This window comes from Anomaloglossus baeobatrachus, chromosome 2, assembly GCF_048569485.1.
Source record: "Anomaloglossus baeobatrachus isolate aAnoBae1 chromosome 2, aAnoBae1.hap1, whole genome shotgun sequence".
Taxonomy (NCBI): Eukaryota; Metazoa; Chordata; class Amphibia; order Anura; family Aromobatidae; genus Anomaloglossus; species Anomaloglossus baeobatrachus.
This window is the reverse complement of record NC_134354.1, coordinates 422,319,013-422,339,030: the sequence shown is the minus strand read 5'-3', so window position 1 is coordinate 422,339,030 and position 20,018 is coordinate 422,319,013. Positions and strand designations below refer to the sequence as shown.

The 20,018-nt window shown below is 49.7% G+C and overlaps 1 protein-coding gene across 1 annotated transcript in view; it reads right to left on the bottom strand.

The window, feature by feature from the left end:
* HPCA (hippocalcin) overlaps positions 1 to 9,789 on the bottom strand; it is a 19,471-nt gene extending 9,682 nt beyond the window's left edge. The window contains exon 1 of the mRNA XM_075336179.1: positions 9,564 to 9,789. The gene's annotated coding sequence lies outside the window, so the exon portion shown is untranslated. The remainder of the gene's footprint in view (positions 1 to 9,563) is intronic.
* Positions 9,790 to 20,018: the final 10,229 nt, after the last annotated feature.

Sequence of the window (20,018 nt, the reverse complement as noted above, 5' to 3'; positions counted from 1 at the left end):
CCAATGTTGCCAGCATGTGGTTGAGAACTTGGTGCATTCTCAGGTAAACTACCGCTAAAACATAGACATTCCGCTGAATTATATGCATACACGCTTCATTTTGTGGCTGCAGGCCTATAGGTCATGTTCACTTTTAGAAGGACAGGGTAGTTATGATCTACTGTATGAAGCCTTCATTTCCGATACTGCAGGAAAAAAATCTGCAAGTGTTAGACCAATGTGAGCATTTGCTTTTCTTTTTATTGTGAAGCAAACAAATAGGACAAAACTGAAAACGTCAGTGTGCATAACTATTCACCCCCCTAAAGCCAGTACTTTGTAGAGCCTCCTTTTGCAGTAGTTACAGCTGAAGGTCGCTTTGGATAAGTCTCTGAGATTTCCACATCTGGTCACTGGGATTCTTGCCCATTGCTCAAGGCAAAACTGCTCCAGCTCATTCAAGTTAGATGTTTCCTCTGGTGAGCAGCAATCTTCAAATCTGACCACAGATTCTCAATTGGATTAGGGTCTGGGCTTTGACTAGGCCACTCCAATACATTTACACATTTCCCTTAAACCACTCGAGTGTTGCTTTAGCAGTAGGCTTTGGGTCATTGCCTTAGTGGAAGGCGAACTTCCATCCCAGTCTCCACTCACTGTCTGACGGAACCAGGTTTTGCTTAAGAATATCCCTGTATTTCACACCATCCACCTTTCCCCCTTTGCTCTGACCATTTTCCCTATCCCTGCTGCCAAAAAACATCCCTGCCCCCATGTCTGACTCTGGGAATTGTGTTCTTGAGATGACCTGTGTTTGTTTGGCACCAGACAGTGTTTACTTTGGTGGCCAAAAAGTTAAATTTTAAGTCTCATCTGACCACAGCACCTTTCTCCCTTCATTTGGGGAGTCTTCCACATTTCTTTTGGCAAAATCAAAATGAGCCTTCCAATTTTCGGCTATAAGTAAAAGGGTTTTTTCTGGCCACCTTTCCATAAAGACCAGCTTTATATGGACAGATACACTTGCTTGAAGCCTAGCAATGGCGAGGTACTGTTGATCAATTGTTAGGTGTAGTCTTTGTCTCATCATGATGTCAAAATGTGAACAGCATGAGGAGGACTGTTTAAATACCAACTGTAATTGAACCCAACAAAGTACGGAAACATTGACCAGTTGGACATGAGCATTTAAAAGTTTAGAGAAGGGCACATTAAGTTCACCTGGAAAGGTTAGAGTGGATTTTAGAATAACCCTAAAATATCACCCAAAAGACAAGTATCTTTAACTTTTTGTGAGTAGTGTTTGTCCCCCATCCTGGTAAATATGTCCCCCATCCTGGGCCTCTTCCTGGTATATATGTTGCCTATTCTGCATCTAACCTATTAAAAATAAACAAAAAAAAAAACAAAGAAACCACATTCTACTCACATTCCCCACTTTCCTCAAAGTTTGCCTCTGTAGCCAGCAGCTGACATCGGCGTGCATGCTATGGCAACGTAGATCACTGCCATGCAACGCCAATGTCTGGCATGCCAACATCAGCTGCCAACCTTTGATTGGTTGGTGGCGTGTATTGCGGTGCAGGGTCCCGACAGGTCTCTGCAGCATAATGCATTTCAGCTGGATGTATGTCCTCAGATACACATCCATCTAAAGTAGACACTCTGGTTAGCGGGCCCCCTCTACCCCCGGTTGCGACCTCTAAGACCGCAATCATTATGCCCAGTGACAGTTAGGAACATTCATTACACAATATTCATGCATTCTAACTATTCAGTGACATCTGCGTGTAAAATATAGCTCCATTGTTGGTCCTGAAGTGATGCAAGTAACATACGAGTGTCATTCCATATGTTGTGTGAGTGCTATGCAAGTGGGTTTTCCGCGTTGCTTAGTCTCCGAGTGACATCCATGTGCCATCTGTATGGCATGAGTTTTTGACATGAAGTTTTACATACTGTCAAAAACTAGATAGATTAATGGATAGATAGATGTGCAACACACGATGTCCCTGCATATTGTAAGCTTACCTTTCATGTGGCACTAAAGGGTGTTTAGTCTTGTTTTTAGCCTTAAATATTTCCCCCCCAAAAAAAACCCTGGGGTTCCCCTTATTTTTGTTAGCTAGCTAAGGTGAAGCAGACAGCTGCAGCTGGCAGCTTTACCTTAGCTGGTAATCCAAAACAGAGGGCACCCCACACAGTAATTTTTTATTTAAAAATAATTTAAAACCAAAAATGTGAGGGTCCCACCAAATCAGACCACCAACCCAGGTAAAACAGACAGCTGATGTCTGGTATTCTCAGCTGGGGAGGCCAACAGTTATTGGGCCCTCACCAGCCTAAAAATAGCTGCAACCGTGCCAGAAGTGACATCCATTAGACACGCCAATCCTGGTGCCTCTCAGCTTTTCCCGTTGCCTGGGCGTGGTGGCAAAAGGGGGATTAAATGGGGTTGATGTCAGCTGTGAATTGCCAGCTGGCATCAAGCGCTGGTATTCGTAATGGATGGGCGTCTAGCAAATAACTCCTATTACTAATGCAGTAGTTGTACAAAGAAAAATAAAACTTATTTGGACAAACGCTCATCACTGAGTTCAATGACAGCAGCCGTTCTCACATTGACACCGCACCAGGTCAACAGGAAGGGCCGAGGCAAAGCGCCTGGATTGGCACATTAATGGATGGACCACTTCTGGAACAACTGCAGCCTGCTATTTGTAGGCTGGGGAGGATCCATTAACTGGACATCCTCAGCTGAGAATACAGGACCACAGCTGACTGCTTTACCTTGGCTGGTGATGACATTTTTTCATTTAAAATAACAGCGTGGGGTGCCTTCTGTTTTGTATTACCAGCTAAGGTGGCGTTGCCAGCTGTGGCCTGTAGGCTGCCACCGTCTGCTTCACTTTAGCTGGCTACCAAAAATAAGGGAGATCCCATGTCGTTTTTGTGGAAAATATTGAATTTGGGGTTAAAAACAAGGCTAAACATCCTTTAGTGATACAAGAAAGGATTCCAAAGAAGATAGGAGATCACGGCACTCCCAAGGAAAATCCAAGCTGTTCTTTATTCAAACCATGAAGTGGAGTAAAACAGCGGTAAGATAGCCGGGTGCCAGCTCCCTCAGGACGACGGCAGTTTTGTACCTCCTGGTACTATCGTAGTGGACCCGTGGAAGTGCCAGGAGGTAAAAACGAAACGGCCGTCGTCCTGAGGGAGCTGGCACCCGGCTCTTACCGCTCCTTTACTCTACTTCATGGTTTGAAGAAAGAACAGCTTGGATTTTCCTTGGGAGTGCAGTGATCTCATTTCTTCTTTGGAATTCTTGGATTCTTATCTCGTCTCTACGAGCACCCAGGAACCAGCGCAGTGGCTGACTAACTGTCCTAGTCTCACTCCTCCCGGGCACCAGCACAAGGTACACGACGGTAGTGCACACCCGTACTTTTTTGGCTCTGGCACAAGAAAGGCACTGAAGGGTGCCCGATTACAATATGCAGGGGGAGGGGGTAGAACATTATATTTGTGCTTCACATCTACCTATCTTTTTACCTTTTCAGCTATCTAGCTTTTGACTAAATGTAAAACGCCATGTTAAAAACACATCCGTGTACCATGCACCCATTGACTTTTATTGCCGAGGTGTGGAGACACTCGCAACATGCTGCAATTTGCCCCGCACGCAGAAGTTTTCAGAAGAAAAACTAGCAGATGTGCTCTGGTCTATTGTTTAACATTGGTGAGAGTGCAATATGTTTTTTTCTTGCACTCGCACATTCTATACACAGATGTGACAAACCTAAAAACAGACTGCTGATCACCTAACGGCCGAGCAAAACAGTTTGTCAAGTGACTTTTCTACACAAAATAGCATTGCTCTCAGCAGCACATTGACCAGTGTAAACTGAACTCCAGCTGCTGAGAATAGTGGTCACCTATCCACACTGGCCTTTCTATTACAGATAGATGAGTGCGTATCTGGCATCACTGATATGTAGGATTGGTAATTTGGGATCTACTTAATAAACTAAGAATGTGAACCTGCTAGGATTTTGACAGCACTAAAAACATTGGAGGATATAGTTGTACAGCCAAATAAAATGCTTATGGTTCCTGGTAGATGGAGGCACATATAATTTAAACAAAAAAAAAAAAAAATGATATACCATACTTCTATTTATTGCTACAGCTTTCAACTTTTACACAGATTAGAACCCCCGTGGCAATTGGGAAAAGTATACTAGTACTCTGACCAGTTAGGCACCTTCAGAGTATTTGTGTTGCTTACATTCAACACTCCCAAAATAAAAATCAGACGCTAACCATTTGAGTACAACTGGTCTAAAACTATGTGCGCAAGCTGCATCTTTGTGGTGACCACAAAGATGCACGTTTCTGTCTCCCCCCCCCCCGCTCAAAAACAAAAAACACGCACCCACGGCACAAATCGCATCCAAAAAAAAAAAAAAGCGTTTTGCCGTATTTTTGGCCAATGCGTAAAAGTAAAATTTATTGATAGAAAGAACAGCTAGAAATAACAGAATAGCGCAATAAATAGAGCGATAGCTTGGCCAGCTGTTTTTTTAAATTATTTTTTTGTAGAAAAAAAAAAAAAAAAAAGTGTCCCATCCATTTTTTTATATCCAGAAAGGAACAGCAGCAGTTGCAGGCTGCAAACTTCACATGTCTGCTGTACCTTGGCTGGTTTTGGAAAAGTGGGGGGGGACCCCACGTTTTGTTTTTTTTTTAATAAATTAAAAAAACAAAACAAAAACACACAACGTGGGGGGGGGGGGTCTTCCCTATTTTTCTAAAACCAGCCAAGATAGAGCAGGCAAATGGGGGCTGATATTTGGGTAGGAAGGGCTATAGTTAATTGACCCTTTCCAGCCTGACAGCAGCCCGTAGCCACCCCCGATGTGAAGCATCCATTAGATGCCCAATTCTGGCACTGGACCCGACTCTTCCAGTTGCCCTGGTGCAGTGGCAATTGGGGTAAAAAGGAGTTAATGGCAGCCCATAACTGCCACTTAGCTCTAGATTAATAAAGGGAAGAGATTATGAGACCCTCCCATCACTAACCTTTAACACTAGAAGTCCCAGAGAGGGGTCATTTAACATTTCTACCATTGGAACCCTATGGAGCTCGAAATTTCTGGGACTTCTAGTGTTAAAGGAATTTTTGGATTTATTTTCACTTATTTGAAAGGACAAAAAAGCACCCTCTTTCACCCCTTTATTAACCCCCAAAATCCCCTGCAGGTCCGACGTAATCCACACGAGGTCCAACGATGCTTCTAGCACTGCTACACCTGAAGTAACATGCGGAAAAATGCAGCGTTTGCACATAGCCTAAGGCTGTGTGCCCAGTGAGTTTTTGACGCTGTGTGTTGTCGCCTCGTCAAATGCACCGCGTTACAGTTCCAGTGAAGTAGATAGAATTTATAGAGATCTCCTGCCCACTGGGCTTATTTTAAAGGGGTAGTTTACTAATTAGCCACATCGATATATACAAATATCTTGTGTTGGCAATAGTGCTTGTGAGTGGCGCTATTGTGGTCCACTCATCCCCATCGCTTGACCCCCAGACTGACCACCAACATCCGGTGAGGCCACGTCAACTTCCAGTTGACCCAACATCACCGAGGCCAGCCCCAGTCTTCCTGAGTGACTGGACTGTGGGCGGTGTTTCCCCGCACATCAAAGTTTACTTGATTTTGCATCTACATTACTAATCAAATGTGGGTGTCTCACCATTTTATATAGAGGTTTTCCCCTACCATTATAATGATCACTTGCAGCCTTTGACTTCGGGTAAATCATAAATTTAGGATTGGAGGGTGTCTGACACCTGGTACCCAGTGAAATGCAGTACTTGAGGCCACTAAACAGTGTATGAAGGGGTTTGTGTTCTACTCCATACGCTTTACATTCAGCTGATGCCAGAGCTGGTGGTAACTGATTGGAGGGGTTGGACCCCCCCCTAAGGATAGGAAATCCATACAACAGTAAAGGAAAACCCCTTTAAAGTAGGATTATAAATTAGGACTATTGTTGCTGTAAACAGGGTGGCTCTCCTGAATGCTGTCCTTTACTTTTAGTTTTAACAACTTCTATCCAAACCAATGTAATAAAAGGCCAGGTGTAAATTCATTCTGCAGATTATAAAAGTAAGGACCGATCCAGAAACCCCACCTATTTAACAATAAGCCACAATGACTGTGGGTGAACAGAATCCTATCTGGAACAGGATTTCTACGCATGGACGGATTTCTGCTATAGGCGTGTCAGTCACATTTCGGGACCTAAAGATCTGTGCACTGGAATAAGAGGAGGTGCCTTATATACTACATATACTACATTTAGATACAAAAGAACTATTGCAAACTCAATGACCCATTTATTAAATGAAGCAATACAAAAATGGTTTCTGCAAACTAGAATTACAGGAACGTGGATCAGTCTCCCTAATAAATAGATGACAGTTTTCTTCCTATTCTGGCTGAATCTGGTTGCTATGAGCAGTGTCTTCACACTTAAAACCCCATGTATTCAGCATGAAATTAGGTTCTTTCCCATCTGCCCATGATGGAAGAATATTGTGCTGCATGACAGCTCTGAAATCAAGAGACAACATTGTGGATGCCGGCCTATCTAATCCAGGCAAACAGATTACAGAGGAAATACTCTGCACAATTTATTAAGGAAATCAACGATCCTGCATGCAATTACCATGAACAGTGGGCGGCCCTGACGTGAAGTGGACATATGTCACATCACATAGGACAGCAGTGGACAAATGACTACAGACCCGGGCACCTGATCTCTGCCCCTGACCAGCGCTGTGGATGGGAGTCACTTCCTTCTACAAGGAAATAGGATCACGAAAGAAGTCAATGGGGGATTCATGCACATTGAAGTGATACCCACAAAGGGGATGATTCAATAAAGGGGCGTTCTAAAAGTTGAGCGTTATTTCCAAAGAATAAGGGATGACCTTCCAATAGCTGATGGTTGACTGCAATGGATCCCACCGATCCCCAAGAACTGGAGCTCCAAAGAGGGCTGAATGGAGCGGAGGTTGAGCATGTGCACTGAGGACCCTTCATTCTTACACAAGCACAATAGATTTATCCGTGGATATGGTGAAAGTGGTCGGAGGCTCACGTGGAGAGGCTGTGTAGGACACAAATATAAATAACGGCTGCAGCAACCCAACTACATGGAATTTGAAAAACTGGAAGGAGAGGGGTTAAAATGCGCTCTGACGTAGGAAGATGGATGCAGGATCAAGGGAAAGTGGTTTGTTCAACGCGTTTCGGAGTGGATACTCTAGTCCAAGTGTGATAATCCTGATGAAGGCGTATCCACTCCGAAACACGTTGAACAAACTACTTTCCCAGGATCCTGTGTCCAGCTTCCTACAGGAGCAGCGAGGAATTTAACCCCTCTCCTTCCATTATTTACATATCCATCATCCTAATAAGATTGCTGAAGAAACCCCAGCACCCCTATTAAGAGTGAATGGAGCAGAAGTGGTTGCACCCCCAGTGATCAGCGATCGGAAAGTTATCCCATAATTAACTTATAGTGGATAACTTTTAAACTTGAGAACAGCCCCTTTAAAGGATTTTACGCCAGAAAACTGACATTTAACATTAAGTTGAGCAATATGCAAACATTGTTTACTCTGGAAAAGGAGTAGAAAGCTATTCCATGATAGAAGTCTGCAGATTACAGCAGGGGGAAAACAAAATCTCCGCCACCCAGCCTGGTCATATAGGCACATGCCTAGGGTGAGATATTGTATGGGGCAGAAGCAATCTCCGCCATCCAGCCTAGTCATATAGGAACATGCCTAGGGTGAGATAGTGTGTGGGGCAGAAGCAATCTCCGCCATCCAGCCTTGTCATATAGGCACATGCCTAGGGTGAGATATTGTATGGGGCAGAAGCAATCTCCGCCATCCAGCCTTGTCATATAGGCACATGCCTAGGGTGAGATATTGTATGGGGCAGAAGCAATCTCCGCCATCCAGCCTTGTCACATAGGCACATGCCTAGGGTGAGATATTGTATGGGGCAGAAGCAATCTCCGCCATGCAGGCTTGTCATATAGGCACATGCCTAGGGTGAGATATTGTATGGGGCAGAAGCAATCTCCATCATCCAGCCTTGTCATATAGGCACATGCCTAGGGCGATATATAGGGCAGAAGCAATCTCAGCCATCCAGCCTCGTCACATAGGCACATGCCTAGGGCGGTATATTTTATGGGGCAGTGAAGCAATGGGTAAATGTTCGCTTATCACCAGTTTTATTCTACAGTTGATTTTCCGCTGACCCTATATGTCCAAATGTGACAAGTTGATAATGCTGCTGTCAGAAAAACAGACGTGAGAAATGGAAACATCTACATATAGCCAGCTTCATCAATTTGCCCCAGTTATGAGCCAATAGCTGGGAATAACTGTTTGGAGGATCACTGCCAATTTAGAGAGTGCATATGGGTCGCCGACCTCTGGGGACATTTTTTTTTAATTATATGACTTCTGCAGTTTGATTTAATTCAAAATCTCTCATTGTTTTGCTTTTGCAGACGGTTTCCCTGCACATACACCTCTGATGTGGTCAGAAATCTGCTGAAAAGAGCTCAGAAAAGACAGATAAGAGTTAGGAACTCTCCCCCTGAACATCAGGACGAGCTCACTTATGGAGTCTCAGACGGCTCATTCCCCGCAATGGGCAGCGCAACAAACAATGTAAAATCTTTACCAAAACCCAATTAGATAAGTTATTTTCATCCACAAATACATGCAAGAAACCGGTCCCCAATGGAGGACAACCACCATTTTCGGCAGCACAGTGATCTCTCAGGACATCCCCACAGTAATATACTAGGACCCAGGTTCCCATAGGTATCCATGCATGTATTTGTGTCTGGCCAGTGCGGATCCGGATACCCTGGCGTATATTCGTGGTGAATGCGGGCATGTCACCTCCTCCCTGTGTGTGATGGGAATTCATTACCGGCTGGCTGATCTGGATTATCCCAGGGTCTGGTACAGCTGTTCAGCACAGCTGGCATGTGCCTAGGATCTCTGGACACCAAACTCAGCAGATGTGACCCCTTAAGGAGACGGGGTACCCAAAGAGCTGGCTCTCCTGTTGGGTAAGGGGGGTTAGGACAAAAGACCAGGCATTAAATTACCCCATTAACCCTTCAAACCCCCCCATGTGAGTGGGTACCACGTAGCAGTGATGAAGACCATTGGTGGAGCTGCTCCCCATGTAGCAGGCACATATGCCATACTTTTACCAGGATGTGGAGCCATGGCAGGCTGTGCCCATGTCTAATGATGCCATATTACATAATTCCCATTATATAATATATGCACAAGTCACAAACCATCCCTACCATGCGCTCCAGCCCAATGGAGGGCTCAGAGGACCTGTGTATGGCTGGCTCTAGCAGGTGGAGAAGTTTCCATATATACCCATGCTGGTACGTCACCACACAGCCCCGAGCTCTGCCAGGAGACATGATAACTGACACCCATCACTGCCTGTGCCAATGCTTACCTTATCCCTGTGTCCTGTCCTCGGATGAAGATGTAATCTTCCAGCGCCCCAGGATACACTGCCTCCCCTGTGACGGCTGCGCCCCCGTGCCGGTGGGTGTGAGGCCGGTAACCGCCGGTTGTCGCGCTTCCCAGGTGAGCGGGTCCGGTAGAGCAGCCCCGGTGTATCTGGCTGTGTGTTTCTCCCTGGAGCAGCTGAGCGGATTGTACAGCTTACACAGAGCAGCCGGGAGCCGGCACAGCGCACCGCCGAGGAGAAGGGGGGACGGCACCTCCGTGTATCACGGGAATATGCTGCACACCGGCTTTATGGCTTCACCACATATCTCAGGGCTTATAGAAAGGTATTATATACAGTGAGATAAATAGTCCAGACATTGGAGCCAAAAGCCACGCAAATTAATACACGCAAAATAGTTCACCCCCCCTATGCGGGAAGTGGTTCCGCCCAGTTCTCAGCACAAACTGAATGAGGCTTCAGAAAGATCAGAGACTGCTGCACAGATCCCGCTCTCCTCATGTGGAAGCAGGTTACTCCTGTACATGATGGCTGAGAGCTGGGAGGCCCAAGGGGCGCCAGCATACCCCCTGTAACTGCACAGAGCAGTGCGGTATCTGGCCGGGGCCATGTTCACACTCAGTGGTTTCAAGCGAAAACTCAAAAATTGCTTCAAAAACGCAACTTCAGTTCATGTGTAATAAGAAATTCAAACTTTTTGATGAGGATTTTGGAAACTCAAGAAGTATCAAGACCAGCGATGAAAAGATGTGTCTGAAAAGTAGTGTGTGGCCCTCCACAGATCTTATACCAGTCAGGGACTAGAGTCAGGCACGCCACCGCTCGTCATGAAGGACACGTCACGCCTCGCTCTGCCCCAGATGTGCCTGAAACGCGTTAAAACTCCTCACTGCACAAAAATTCAGGGACTTTTCAAAGCAATTTAATGCTGCCGTGATCGCTTACATGAACAAGGCCGCACTCCATACGCACATGTTCACACAGGTTTTTGGACAATGCTTTTTCAGTCTCAAAACCCACAGAAAAAAAATAAATAAAACTGGAGTAAAGTTTGTGGGTGCACTTTTGTGTATGGGGGTTTTGTTTGCTTCAGCTGGTTTAGTAGGCACATCTGGGATGTTTCCAAGTAGCGCAAATACTGATTTTTTTTACTTTGTGGCCAGAAAATCTGCTGCATTTAACTCTCGAAGCAAAGCGGATCTGGTTTCATGAAGACTTCGGCCCATTGTGTGTTTAAAGAGACCTCGTCATCAGGGTTGTGCATAATACGGCCCCAAGTGATTCTGGTATGTGACAGTTTTTACATATACCAGACTCACTGACATACGCAGACCCTTTAAAATCAATGGGTCTGCGCAACACATCACTGATTTCTCACTGACGTGTTTCCATGCGGCGTACACACGTGTCCGTGTATTCCGCATGGAGACATGTCCATTTTTTTCTGGCATCACTGATGTCCCACGGACCACACTATGGTGTGATCCGCGTAACACGTACCAGAAAAATCCCGTACATTTAATATAAAAAGCTATTTAAACTCACCTTCTCCAGTAATACTGTCTCCAGCCGCTGCTGCCTCTGCTTCCAGGCCGGCTAATCATGCTCATACGTATGCATTGCACAGCCGACCCAGAAGTAGCTGCAGAGGGGAGACCGCGGCGGCCGGACACAGGCGAGCAGGAGATAGCACCACGGACAGGTGAGTATAAGTGCCTGATCTCCATGTATTATCACGGATAGCATATGGCGATCACACGTGTGCCAAAATCACGGCACACGGAGGGACATACGTACCTTTAACACGTCAGTGAAAAACGTGTTTTTCACAGACATGTGAAAGAGGCTTAAAGTAAAGGTATGCCCATAATGGCGTTGGTATACTGACTTAATACATTCAGTGAAGAAATCCACTGCCTGGTTTCATTAAAATCATCAATAAAAGTCTTGGTCTCCGCTCATTGGGGTGAAACTGTGGATAGGATCTTCGGCTCTGCTACAGTAACAGGAGATATTGTGCGACAAATTGTATGGTGCATTTTCTCTTGTTACTTTTGTGAAAATAAAAAAAATTGGGGCTAAAGAAACATTTTGTGGGGAAAAAAAGTAAAAATTTCATTTTTTCCTTCCACATTGCTTTAGTTCCTGTGAAGCACCTAAAGGTACATTTCTTGGATGTTTGAGCAGTTTTAGGGGTGCAGCTTTTACAGTGGTGTCACTTTGGGGTATTTTCTGTCACAAAGGTCCCTCAAAGTAACTTCAAATGTGACGTGGTTCATAAAAAAAAAAAAAGTTTTGTAAATTTTGTTGGAAAAATGTTAAATTGCTGATAAACTTTGAACCCTTCTAACTTCCTAACTAGGGCTGGGCAGACCCGGACTGTAACAGCGCGGTTTCAAGTTTGCCCGGGTGCTGGACCCGGGATTCCAGCTGTTTGATCCATAGCTCAAAAAAAAAAAATAAAAAATAAAACTAGCGCTTCATACTTAGAGGCTCTGGCCGGCTGTTTGCTGTTCCAGCGGCCTCCCTGTGCCGCTCATTTCATACACACACGCACAGCTTTCCCCACCCACCAGCCGGCCTGGAGTCTGATTGGTTGCAGTCAGACATGCCCCCAGCCTATGTGACGTGTCTCCTTGCATCCAGTCACCGCTCATCGCGGTTCAATCATGCTCTCCGTGCAGCACACAGCGAGCAGTCATACTCTATGACAGCTCGCTGTGATATTCAGATGTAGCAGGGCTGAATCGTCGTGGGACCTCGTGTGGATTACATTGGACCTGCAGGGGTGTGTTCAGGTTAATAAAGTAGTGAAGGGTGGTTTCTTGTATTTTATTCCAAATAAAGGATTTTTTTCGGTGTCTGTTTATTTGTCACTTACAGATTAGTGATGCGGGTGTCTCAGACGCCTGTGCCATCACTAATCTAGGGTTTAGTGGCAGCTGTGCGCTGTTATTAACCCATCATTACCCCGACTGCCACCGCACAAGGGCAACGGGAAAAGCTAGATAAAGCTTCAGGATTGTCACATCTAATGGATGCGACAATTCCGGACAGCTGGAGGCTGATATTTTTAGGCTGGATCTCCTCAGCTTGAGAATACAGCTCCAGTTGTCCTGCTTTATCTTGACCACGTTGTTTTTTTAAATTATTCATTTAAAGAAAATAAAAAAATAAAAGCCGTTCCGCATGCCATTCCTCTTAGGCTGGAGTCACACTTGCGAGGGACTTGCACACCCAGCACGGTTTAACTCTGACAAGAGCGGGTCGGCTGCATGTAGTTCTATGCAGCTACACGCTCGTGTCTGGAGAGTGTGCGGCTGCTGGGTGATGCGATGAGAGACTCGCGCAAGTGTGTGACTCCAGCCTTATTTTGATACACAGCCAAGGAAAGCCCAACAGCTGGGGGCTGCAGCCGTGGGTTTTACCTGTGCTGGTGTGTCGCCCAGGGAATGGGGGTACTCGGTCCCGGGCAGTGTATAACTGGGTAATGTCACTTTGGTGGCTGTTGCCCGGTCCCGTGCCCTGGGTGCATTTTAATGGATGTATTTACAGGGGAGATTAAATTAATTTGTGTGACGTCACCTGCGGTTAAGATGGTGGAACCGCCGCTGCTGAGTTGATTATCTCTAGGGCTGGTGGTAATGGCAGCTGTGGTGATAGGCCCTCTGCAGGTAGGGCTAAGCCTGGGAGATGTATGATGGAGTAATAAGGGAGGCCACACTGGACTGTAGTTAACAGTCTCTACTCACTGTGGACCCTCGGATGGCTGGTTCAGGTCCCTAGTTCCAGTGCCGGTTGATGACTCTGCTGCTCTGTCCCTGGCACACTCAATGTGGTTGGGTCCCCGTAGCATGGAGCGGTTTGGGGCCCGACTGTCCCCGTTTGTGGCAGTCTCCTTGTCCGTACGGCGGGCCGTGTGGACCTTGTAGGGCTAGTCTGTGTCCCGAAATATGATCCTTGCTTTGCTGCTGATGCCCCCGGATCTGTGGGTCAGTGAGGTCCGTGAAGGTCCCCTCACTGTGCAGGTATTTGCCAGGCCGTCTGAAACTGTCACCTGAACTCTGGCCCTGTGCCTTGTCGGTGCTCTGCTCCCAGCGGTACTCTGGTTTACCTACCCCGGCGACCATTCTCCCGTGCCCCCGGGTCACAGTTATACGACCCAGCTCTGGGCACTTCTTTCTCCTTCTACTCACTACTACTGACTTCTGTAGACTGACTGCTGTCCCCTCCCACTAGGCTGTCTAGTCCCCTGGTCTGGCTCCGCCCTCTAGGTGGCCATCCCCTTGTGTCCGACTAGCCAATTCCCCTTGGTGTGGAATGGTAACTAGGATTTTGATTTGTCTAGGTCTAGAGCCTTTTGGTGCTTTTTTTGCATGTTTTTACGCAAATCCATGCAAATAAAAAGCTGCTTTTTACAGTACCCGCAAAACCCATGAGATTCCAGAAATCTCATGCATATGTGTGGCGCCCCTGAGGCTTCCGTCGCCACAGGTCATTGCACCCCACCAGCGGTGTGATGCCCCATTCTGGGAGAGGAAGAGAGTGAACTCCGGTCCCCTGGTAAATCCACACTACACCCATTGTTAGGTACATACTAGGACCAGGGAAAGTGGCAGGCAACCCTCCCATGCTGCATGCTGGGAGGGGTCGTAAGACCCATCCCTGCTCCTATAGGTTACAGCTTAGCAACTGGGAGGTGGGAGGAGCCATCTGAGAGCAGACACAGATAGGAAGGTCAAGTTTAGTCAGTCTACCTCAGGGAGAGCAAGGGTGAAGAGCCAGCATGTAGCTGGAGAACAAGAGAAAGGAGGGAGGAGGAGGCCTGCTGGAGGCAGGCAAGGAGGAGAAAGAAAAGAAAGAAAGAAAGAAGGAAAGAAAGCTCCAAGTCAGACAGGAGCAGAGGAACTGAAGGAGACGCTTCCTGGTGAAGACCCTGGGACCCAGAGGTCCAGGTGACACCACGTAGGAACAGAAGGAGTCGCAGGGCCGCGGGTAGTCCTGGAGGTACCACGAGCAGTCCTTGATAGGTACCGAAGCGAGGGCCTAGAGGCGCCACGGGTAGTTGCAGGCTGCGGTGGCCTGTTCTACATTGACATCGGTGGAGTGATTAAGCTGCGACAGGGGACGGTCCCTAGAGACTGGAGGAGTGCAAAGACAATCTCCAAACAGTAAAAACCGAGGCCCAGGGAACGTTGTAAACTCCCAGGGCCAGAACCCATAGCAGACCTTCAGAAAAGGGGTAATCAGCCGACAGGTGACCCCCCAGCCTGGAGGCTGTAGTGGAGGCCAAGCCAGGTCCACCCTAACAAAGGCAAGGCTAAGGGAGACAGCAGAAGAAAGAGACACTAAGAGGAGGGCACCGGCTTTTACGCTCTGAATCACCCAGAAACGGCGGAGGTCCCTGACAGTGGTCCCAGCAGTCTGAGGGTCCCTACAGCTGTGACAAGAACTGTGAGTAAAGAACTTGAACTGCACCCTTGAAGTGGTCTCTGTTATTTTCGCTGCATAGACATTCACAAGCACCAACTGTGCCCCGGGCATTGCTCCACCTGTGGGGAGCAGTACTACCATTGCTGCCATAACATCATCCCGGAGGCCTCACACAGCAGCGGCGGCTTATTAGCCGCATACCACAGGTGGCGTCACGAACACAACCCTTAACAAGCAAGCCACATATTCTACTGACACCCACCAGGGCCACGGAGCCGGGCCCAGCCACCACTGACTACCACCGGACTAGTCCGGCCCGGCACCGGGTGTCCCATAGCCCTGGGGTGGGCGAGTCAACTTTGGCGTCACGAACAGGATTTCGTGCCCGGTCTAACCGGGTACTGTGCGCCTGGAGAACCGTGTGACAGACTGTGTACTTTACTGAGAAACCGCTGCCATTAGCGCTGCTGAGAGCGGGAAGAAGAGGGGCGTGTAAGAAGAAAGGGCGCAAAAAGAAGCCCCGCCCCCTTGTCCAAGAAAAGAGCGCGAAGCGGTGCCCGCCATAGAAAACGGAAGAAGAAGAAGTGGCGACTAAATAAGCTGGCTGGCTGGCAGAAGAGAGCCTAAACGCCCGACCAGCAGACAAAAAAAAATGTACCTGATACTAAGCGGAGCGGTGCCGGCCGTGATGGGCTGGGCGCCAGTCTGGCGCCAGTTGCTGGTGCAGCCTCCGGCCCCGCCCCCGAAAAGGAAAAGGGAGCAGCCGAGTGGCATGGTCGAGCACTCGAGCAATGTTCCAGGCAGCATTCCCCAGGCCGGAAGCATGACGGAGGAGCTGCAGAGAGGTGCACCAGGGACCGGCAGAGAGGATCTCAAGCTGGACCTGCTCCAGGAAGAAATGAGAGTTCTGGCCCGGAGGCTGAGCAGCATGGAGGTGGAGGCGGACCGGCGGAGAGAGACACCGAGGGTGCCGGAGGATCTGGAACGGTGGATGGATGCCGCGGAGCAAGCGCAGGGTGAGCAACCAGAAACCCCGTCCAGTCCGGACCCAGGGCCCCGCCACGAGCCCCCGCTTAGCCCCTTTACTGACCCCCTGGCCTTCCCAGCCTACCCAGCGGACGCTCGGTGGGTCACCGGAGGCCTGCCCGAGACCCCCGCAGACGGAGCCCGGGGTGGGGTGAACCCTGAACAACTAGTGGGCCCCCTGCCGAGTCCCCCTGTGAGCCTCCTGGGAATGGCATCCCCGGGAGTGAATTGGGACGCAGCGCCCATAGAAACCAGGGGACTGCAGCGGCCGCTGCTCCCCAAGGAAACTCCCCTGGCCAACGAGATGACGTGCCGGAGGCTGGTGGTCGAGTACCAGCGGGAGCGGGAACTCCGGGAGGAGAAACGAAGGGCCCGAGAAGTCGCCAATCTGGCCTCCAAAGAAGAGGTCAGGAAGGCCCTGAAGGGAACCGAGTGCCCAGTAAGACGGGGCACCGTAGTTGATTTCCGGCAGAAAGGCGGCTGGGGCTTCATCCGGGAGCCCGGCCTGGGCAAAGACGTGTTTGTGGCCCGGAGAGACATTGAGGAGCACCTGCCCAGAGGCCACCCAGGGCGCGATGCCAGGCCGGGTGATGTAATGGAGTATACCCGGCTGATGGGGGACCGTGGATGGTACGCGCTGCATGCGCATATTTTGCGGGAAGAAGCGGCCCCAGAAGAGCCAGAGTGGCGCCGCACAGCACAAGAGCGCAGCATCTCTCCAAGCAGCAGCGCCACCTCAAGGCAGACCCAGGCCACAGAACTGAGCAGAGGTCCTGCGACAGCCACTCAGGAGACGCAGACCAGGATCTCCATGGTGTGTGTGATGCAGGGAGCCCGGCCAAAGCAGGGCCCTAGAGACCACAGCAACAGCCCCCTGCAGACAAGCAGCCCTCTGCTGCAACGCCGTACAGCATCTACAAGCAGCCCCACTCCAATCCAGGCTGCAGCACAGCGCAGAAGGTCAGGGACCAGCGCCCAGGGGACCCAGACGATGATCTTGTCGGCGTACCTGCTGCCAGGAGCCATGCCGGAGTGGGACCCTGATATCTACCCTCGAGAGTAAAGAAGATGAAGAGATGCTGAACTGTACATAGCCCCTCATTCTTTTTGAAGAAGTCCCTCGTGTTTTGCCCCTTATTCTTTTCGAAGATGACACCCTTTCCTGCTGTACTGCCCCTAATGCTTTTTGAAGACGTCACCCCCCCATGTTATGTGTTACCGGGCCACTGAACTGGAATGTGGGCCCCGGTGGAAGTGTATGTGTCATGTCATACCAGGCCACTGGACTTAGTGGCTGGTATGTTGTGTATGTGTCTTATGTAAACAGGCCATTGGACTTAATGGCTGGTTGATTTTGTCTCATTGTTGATTGAAAGAAACGAACTGCCGGGCTACTGGACTTGTTGTAGCCGAAAATGTAGATAGTTGCACCCGTTGTGCCCCCTACCAGAATTATGGGGGAAGTGCCCAAACTGTGCAATGAACTGAAAGTGCACACATAGTTTCTTTATAAGAAGTTCGCAACGTTCACTGATATGTGCCTCCCATAAAGGGAAGAAATGTTTTATTGTTTTATTACTTTGAATACAAAAATGTTTTGCAGTTTCTCCACGTTTTTGTTGTTTTTCAGCCCGAGGACGTGCTGGGATTTGCTGTGGGGGAGTGTGGCGCCCCTGAGGCTTCCGTCGCCACAGGTCATTGCACCCCACCAGCGGTGTGATGCCCCATTCTGGGAGAGGAAGAGAGTGAACTCCGGTCCCCTGGTAAATCCACACTACACCCATTGTTAGGTACATACTAGGACCAGGGAAAGTGGCAGGCAACCCTCCCATGCTGCATGCTGGGAGGGGTCGTAAGACCCATCCCTGCTCCTATAGGTTACAGCTTAGCAACTGGGAGGTGGGAGGAGCCATCTGAGAGCAGACACAGATAGGAAGGTCAAGTTTAGTCAGTCTACCTCAGGGAGAGCAAGGGTGAAGAGCCAGCATGTAGCTGGAGAACAAGAGAAAGGAGGGAGGAGGAGGCCTGCTGGAGGCAGGCAAGGAGGAGAAAGAAAAGAAAGAAAGAAAGAAGGAAAGAAAGCTCCAAGTCAGACAGGAGCAGAGGAACTGAAGGAGACGCTTCCTGGTGAAGACCCTGGGACCCAGAGGTCCAGGTGACACCACGTAGGAACAGAAGGAGTCGCAGGGCCGCGGGTAGTCCTGGAGGTACCACGAGCAGTCCTTGATAGGTACCGAAGCGAGGGCCTAGAGGCGCCACGGGTAGTTGCAGGCTGCGGTGGCCTGTTCCACATTGACATCGGTGGAGTGATTAAGCTGCGACAGGGGACGGTCCCTCGAGACTGGAGGAGTGCAAAGACAATCTCCAAACAGTAAAAACCGAGGCCCAGGGAACGTTGTAAACTCCCAGGGCCAGAACCCATAGCAGACCTTCAGAAAAGGGGTAATCAGCCGACAGGTGACCCCCCAGCCTGGAGGCTGTAGTGGAGGCCAAGCCAGGTCCACCCTAACAAAGGCAAGGCTAAGGGAGACAGCAGAAGAAAGAGACACTAAGAGGAGGGCACCGGCTTTTACTCTCTGAATCACCCAGAAACGGCGGAGGTCCCTGACAGTGGTCCCAGCAGTCTGAGGGTCCCTACAGCTGTGACAAGAACTGTGAGTAAAGAACTTGAACTGCACCCTTGAAGTGGTCTCTGTTATTTCCGCTGCATAGACATTCACAAGCACCAACTGTGCCCCGGGCATTGCTCCACCTGTGGGGAGCAGTACTACCATTGCTGCCATAACATCATCCCGGAGGCCTCACACAGCAGCGGCGGCTTATTAGCCGCATACCACAGGTGGCGTCACGAACACAACCCTTAACAAGCAAGCCACATATTCTACTGACACCCACCAGGGCCACGGAGCCGGGCCCAGCCACCACTGACTACCACCGGACTAGTCCGGCCCGGCACCGGGTGTCCCATAGCCCTGGGGTGGGCGAGTCATATGTACCGCCCTGAGAGGGGCCCGGCCGCTTCTCCGCTGCTCGGGCCGAGCCGCTCGAGGTCCGGGCTCGGGTTGTCGGTGGCACGAGCGCCTCCGGACCGGGGGCCACGTCGCTCTGTTAAAGGGGAAGCAGTGGGGTGGTGGTGTGGGACGAGGCGCACAGCCGGGCGGGCCGCGTTGTCGTCCTACGGGTCATGACACCACTCACGGGTCGTGGTGACGAGATGCACCACCGCTGCGGCTGGAGTGAAGGTGGGCTCGTCCGGGATCGGTGTTGCGGCCGCAGCCTAGATGTTAGCCCCTCCGTAGATAGGGGCGGTGTGTCCCGGGGCCCGGTGGGGGAGACTGATGGCGACTTTGTTGTTGTTGGGTTGCAGGGTGCCGTGCTGCGGTGCAGTGTCGTCCCCGGATGGCACTGGTGTACTCATGATTAATTCACACTCAGTCACTGGTAAACCAAAGTTCGGGTATGGTCGGGTCCCGCAGCCGGCTGCTTGTGTCCCCTGTGAGGTTTGATGGTGGCCCCTTTCCCTTGCACCTCTTGTTGTGGTTTTTCGGCTCCCCTGCCTGGACAGTAGTAGCCCGCTCCCCAGCGTTGAGCTGCCGGAGGAGCTCTCGGTTGCCCGCAGGCGCTGGCCCGTCGGGTGTTTGGCCCTTGGCGGTGGCTCTCACCCGGTATCGGTGGGCTTTTGCCTTCTTTCGGGACTTTGGGTGTAGATGAACCCGTGAGGTCCAGCCAGCAATTAGTCAATTTGCCTAAACTCAGTGGCTTCTAAGCTAGGACGGGGTCTGAGTACCCGGTTTCTGGTGCTCCGGTACATGGTTGACTCCCCAGTTCAGGGCTGGCGGGCTCCAACCCTGGGCCGGTCCCTACGGTTCCGCCGGTTGCTGTACCGGTACTCCTGCAGACGGCCACCACCGTCTGCCTGCCTGACGTTTTAAGGGTCCCAGGCTCCTACCCGGGTCCCTGACAGCTCTGCAACTCCAC